A 6000-nucleotide genomic window follows, 5' to 3' on the forward strand; every position below is an offset into this window, starting at 1 on the left:
TGGCCTTGGTTTGAATATTGTCTCTACTTTTCCAGCTGTGGCAATGTGGGCAAGTTACTTAGTGTTGCAGCACCTGGGTTTTCTCATTTCTACCGTGAGATACCGCCACTCATGTAGGGCATTTGGGGGCTTCCCCGGGCCACTCCACGTGAAGCACAGAGGCAAACAGGCTGGGCCTGCCCCACGGAGTTGATGTCACGTAACATGTAACCACATTGGGATGAACATTTCAGAGGAGAGGACAGTGTGCCTGGGCAGTGTGGGACAGGGGGCCTGACATCTCCGGGGACCCCTGTGGAGGTGGGAGGACAGAAGCAGGTCCATCCTAGGGGAGGCGTGGGACCAGCCTCTGCCCTGCCTGGCACTGGGTGGCTTTCAGGCCCTCGGGCCTGAGTTGTTTACAGTGCCTTGTCCAGGTGCCTGGCTGTGGGAGGGCGAGGGAGAGGGGACAGTGGGAGGAGGAAGGGAGGAGGAGGGTGAGTTCCTGCCCACCCATGGCCGCAGGCGAGCCATTCCTCCCTGAATGGCGGTGCCCACCACGGTGGTCTGCCACTGCACTTTGGGTTCAGCCAAGAGTCCTGAGATCAAGTATGGCAGGACTGACCTGGAGATGGTCCAGGGCAGGCAGTGAATGAGCAGCTTTTGCTGTGTGACTGGAGGCCACCTGCCTGCCTTCTCTGGGCCACACTCCGCAGCCTGGAGACCTAGCTTCCTGCGTTCCAGCTCCCCCACCTCCGCCCTGACATCCTCATCACAGGCACAGCAACGGCTGCGCCCCAGCCATTCCCAAGACTCACCAGGCTCTTGGTTCTGAGGACTAGAGCGGGGGCAGAGGGTCTCTCCTGGCATCAATGACCAGAGAGGTGAAGTGGCTCCACTGCCGCCACATGGTACAAAGTCTGAAGCTCCTGCAGGGTGGAGGGTGGAGCGTGGCCAGGAGTGACTGGGCCGCAGGGTGGGGATGTGCTTGTGCACATGAGGGCTGGGGGTCAGGACTGAGCCCCAGAGTCAAACTCTCATCCTCCTCTGCCCTGATGCACTGTGTGACTTGGGTGAGTCACTGCTCCCCTCTGGGCCTCAGTTTCCTCATATTTGATGGGGCTTGGCCCTGCCCAGCCACTCTTCCTCCAGCAGGGGATTCCTGGGCTTTCCTCTATCTTGGCTCCAGTCCAGCCCCATGTCCACTCTCGGCCCTGTCCTAGCCAGGGACAATGGGCCAGGCAGGGCCAGTCACTCATTGGCCCCAAACCCTGTCCTCAGGGGCTCCACCCACCACCTTGGGCTATTTTCGGCCCTTGCAGATGAAGTCAGAAAAGGACTTTCCACTCCAAGCACAATAACTTTCCTGGACCATTGTCCAGCAGTGACATGGGGGACCCACCTGCCCCAAAATATCCCTGTCTCTACCCTCTGGGCCTCCCTGCCCTGCTCCTCCCCTCCCTACCCTGACATCGTTTCCTGAAGGGCATTGTGAAACAGCACATGAGATCCCTGGGAGACATGACCAGTTGGAATCAATTTTTCCTCCCGGCAGGGGCCCCAAGGATTGTTTGGCTGCTCAGTGGGACTGGAGGCCCAGAGAGGGCTATACTCTGCCTAGAGTCACACAGCAGTCAGGGTGGACCCCAGACATGAGCCCAGGGCTCTCTTGCTGCTCCTACTGTCTCGGCCAACTTCAGCATCTCTAGTCTGTGTCTCCTGCAGCTCCCCTTCCGGGTCCAGGATGGGCATCCTGGGAAGAAGCCTGCATGGCGTGGGTGGGAGGGGTGCATCTTGGGTTCTGACCTTGAAGCAGTGAGCTCTGTGCAGGGGCCTGATCTTAAAGCCGGTTCTCCCTATTCAGTCCTGTTTTTACCAAATGTGGCTGTTATGGACTGAATGTCTATGCCACCACCCCCATTCATATATTGAAATCCTAAGTGCCAAAGTGATGGTAGTAGTACCTTTCGGAGGTATTGGGTCCTGAAGGTGGAGCCCTCGTGAATAAGATTAGTGCTCTCCCACTCTCTGCCAACCACGTGAGCCTACGACGAGAAGTCGGCAGGCTGTAGCCCGGAAGACGGCTTCACCAGAACCCGACGTGCTGGCACCCTGATCTCAGACTTCCAGCCTCCAGAACTGTGAGAAGTAAATGCCTGTTGTTGACAAGCCACCCAGTCGATGGTATTTTGTTACAGCAGCCCGAACTAAGACAGTGGCTTTAGGTCGCGCTGAACTCAAGGTTACCAAGTAGCAGCTCTAGGGAAGGAGGAGGGCTGGGGACACAGGGCAGCTGAGGCAGGAGCAGGGTTCTGGCTTCCTTCAGCCACCAACAGTTCTGTGACTGCAAGCTCAGTCCCTTCATCTGTAAAAGGGAACGGGGAAGACCTCTTTCCCCAGTTTAGGGGACAGTGAGAACGCAGTAAGGTGCACACAGCTGTCTTATTTTCCTCCCGTCCGTGATGCCTGCTCAGCGATGTGTGATGCCCCTTTCCCATTCGAGAACTGCATATTTGGCAAACTACTTCTATGTCACAAATAAAGTCAAGTTTAAAATCTCAGTCCCCTACCTAATTTAATCCTTTCTCCTCTTCCCCCGTGCTGGGAGGACCGTCCTCACTCCTCCTCTGGGTCCCTCTCTCCTCTAGGTATTGGGACAGGGTGGGGAGAGAGGGGAGGAAGGTGTGTCTTCCCTGTCACTACTAGGCCCTCTCTCACTGTCCCTGCTTCTCTGGCTATAAGTGCCCCCTGCAAGGAGCCCTCCAAACTCCCGCCCACTCCTTTGTGAAAAAGTCTCTTCATTATAAAAAAAAAAAAAAGTCTCTTCATTAAAGTATCCCAAATTACTCAATTTGCATGTGCCATGTCTTTCCTGCTGAGACCCTGACAGATACCTCCCAGTCCCCTGAGTGATCTTTCTAGACTGCCCCTTCACTGGGCTTGGGGTGTGGAAGCCTGTCCCCTTTGCGCCCCACCCTCCCCACCAGGCTGGGGTCTCGCACTGCAAAGATGTCTTCAAGTCCATGGAGCCTGTGTGGGGGCAGGGTGGGGGTGCAGAGAGTTGGGGTAAGGAACTCTGAAAAGATGTCTAGCCCCAATTGTTTTCAAGTTTCCTTAGAAAGTGGGCTATTTTCCCCATGTGTCCTCAGAGTTATGTCCTGGAGCCAAATTCCAAATCAGCAGCCATGTGAAAAGTCCCCCCTTGTGCAGGATTAAACTGTTAGATCAGCCTTTGTGACCAAAGTGATTGTAAAACTGTGCGGCAGGAAATTAAAAGCTTGCTGCAAAAGTTGACACACAGTATGTGCTGTGTCTGTGTGTGCACACGTGTGTTTGTGTTGCGTGATCACGTCTGTGTTCAAGGGAGAATGGGCATGGGGGGTAGTTCTGTCAGGTACTAAGTAGATACCTGAAGACAGAAGGGCCACAGGTGGGCAGTCAGGTCACAGAGGGACAACGAGGGGCTGCCAGGAGGTCAGACCAAAACCAGGAGATGAAACTGGACAGGCGTGGGCATGGCAGTGAGGGATGGGAGGAGAGAGGACCCTGCTGCCAGCTCTCTGGAGCCCCTCTCCTTCCCTCCCCTGTCACTCACCCCTTTTTTCTCCCTGTCTCCAGAATTCCTGGGAGCAAAGGGAGGCAGGCGGGACAGTCTAGGGCTTCAGCCCTTGGTTCATTCTTGGCGCTGGCTCAGTGCTCTTCCCTGGCTGTTCAGTCTACTGAGGGTCCCACTTTGGTTGACGCTGCGCTGCTGCCCTCTGGTGGCCAGGAGTGGCAGCAGGGGCAGGAAACGGGCTGGGGTCCAGAAAAATGAACAGGCTGTTGAGGGTCATGTAGTGGGAAGGGAGGACTGAGAAGTGAAAGAGAGAACACAATTTGCACACCATGACTTGCCAATACACCTTGACTTGCCAAAAAGGTGATGGTGCCTAACCCAGTCATGATGTTCATCTCTGATCTGCCCCTCCCACCCCCAAGGTGATCATTCCTTGCTGGGCAGTCTCTTTTCCTCCTCCAGCTCAGTCCAAGGCAGGGTACAACCATGCCCCTACTCCAGGCTGGGCACCCCCAACTCCCTCCCCTGCCCCACTCCCATCAGAGACTCCTGTCCTCTGTCTGCCCCTATCTTCCCACAGGACAGCTTCCAAACCTGCAGTCCATCCCATGGGAAGTGTGACCAGCTCAGCTGGTCCTCCTAGCACCTCCGTGACTGCATCTGGGCAGGAGGTAGGGTACACCCACCCCCTACAAGATGCTGTAATTTGGATCCCACCAGCATGTCTATAGGTCAGATGTGCCTGACGCATGTGGACGTCCTGTGGAAGGGAGGCCCACAGGCTGGGCCCCTGGGTGGAGTGAGAAGCACAAAGGTGAGAGGGGAAGTCTTAGCCAGCCCTCCAGAAACCCCCTCACATCTTGCTCTAGACATGCACACCTCTCAGCCACAAGCTGTCACTCCACCCAAGCCCAGATGCCCTCATTCATGAAGCATAGAAAGTACAGAAACCCAGGGGTTGCACAGACTTGCATTTGAATACCTTCCCTGCCACTCACTAATCAAGTGACCTTGGGCACTTCAGTTTCCTCAGCATTAAAAAAAAAAAAGGACTCACGCCTGTAATCCTAGCTCTCCGGGAGGCCGAGGCAGGCAGATTGATTGAGCTCAGGAGTTCAAAACCAGCCTGAGCAAGAGTGAGACCCTGTCTCTACTATAAATAGAAAGAAATTAATTGGCCAACTAATATATATAGAAAACATTAGCCGAGCATGGTGGCGCATGCCTGTAGTCCCAGCTACTTGGGAGGCTGAGGCAGCAGGATCGCTTGAGCCCAGGAGTTTGAGGTTGCTGTGAGCTAGGCTGATGCCACGGCACTCACTCTAGCCTGGGCAACAAAGCGAGACTCTGTCTCAGAAAAAAAAAAAAGGATAATTAGATTCACATCACATTTTATTTGTGTTGTCTGTCTAGCAGTCTCCCACTGCTAGAATGAAAGTTCCCAGAGGACAGGGGTCTCCGACTGTTTTGGTCACTGCTTTATCCTCAGTGCCCAGAACAGTGCCTGGCACATAGTAGGAGCACAACAATCACTTTTGGAATAACTGAGTGAATGAATAAGGTTTGTAGTGAGAAACAAATGAGATAAACTGTGTAGACTGTTTTGCCAAATATCTAGTACCAGTGGATAAACATTATATATTAATTCCTTTCCTTTACAAAGCAAATCAAATTAATTATTTCATGTAAGCCCCACAATGGCCCTTTGAGGTAGAAACATTATTATTATATTATTGATTCATTCATTCATTTACTTGACAAATATTTAACAACTGGCTACTATATGCCAAGTACTGCTCTACACCTTTGTATTAGGAAATCACCAGTGAATCAGAAAGACGAAGTTACAGGCCTTGAGCTTACATTCTAGTAGGGGAGAAAGATAATAAGCAACATAATAAAATGTAAATTATATGGTGTGTCAGAGCTTGGGGGGGACAGAGCAGGAAGAGGGATTGGGAGGGCAGGAAGGGTGCGATTTTAAATAGGGTGATCAAGTGAAACCTCAGGAGAGGGTGAAAAGGGGGCGTTTGGGCAAATACCTGAAAGAGGTTTGGAAGTTAGCCAATGGGAAAGAACCTTCCAGAGAAAGGGACCGGTCAGTGTAAAGGCCCTAAGGCTTGGCCGCCAGTGTAAGGAGGCCTGTGACGGGGGTGAAGCGGGCCAGGAAGAGAGGAGAGGAGGCCAGAGGTGGGGAGAGCTGGTACGACAGTGAGGTGGGAAGCCATGGTGAGGTTCTGAGCAGGGGGTAGAATGTGACACATTTTGGAAGGGTCAGCCCGGTGTGTGAGACTAGCCCACACTAGTCTCTAGTCCTGGGTCCTGGGTACCAGGACCAGGTGGCAGCAATGGAGGTGGGGAGAAGGGGACCAATGCCAGATGTATTTTGAAGGGAGAGCAGACAGGATTGCTGATAGACCCCGTGGTGGGAGAGAGTGAAACTGACACCTAGAGAAGGTGTGGTG

This window comes from Microcebus murinus, chromosome 4 (assembly GCF_040939455.1).
Source record: "Microcebus murinus isolate Inina chromosome 4, M.murinus_Inina_mat1.0, whole genome shotgun sequence".
NCBI classification, from domain to species: Eukaryota; Metazoa; Chordata; class Mammalia; order Primates; family Cheirogaleidae; genus Microcebus; species Microcebus murinus.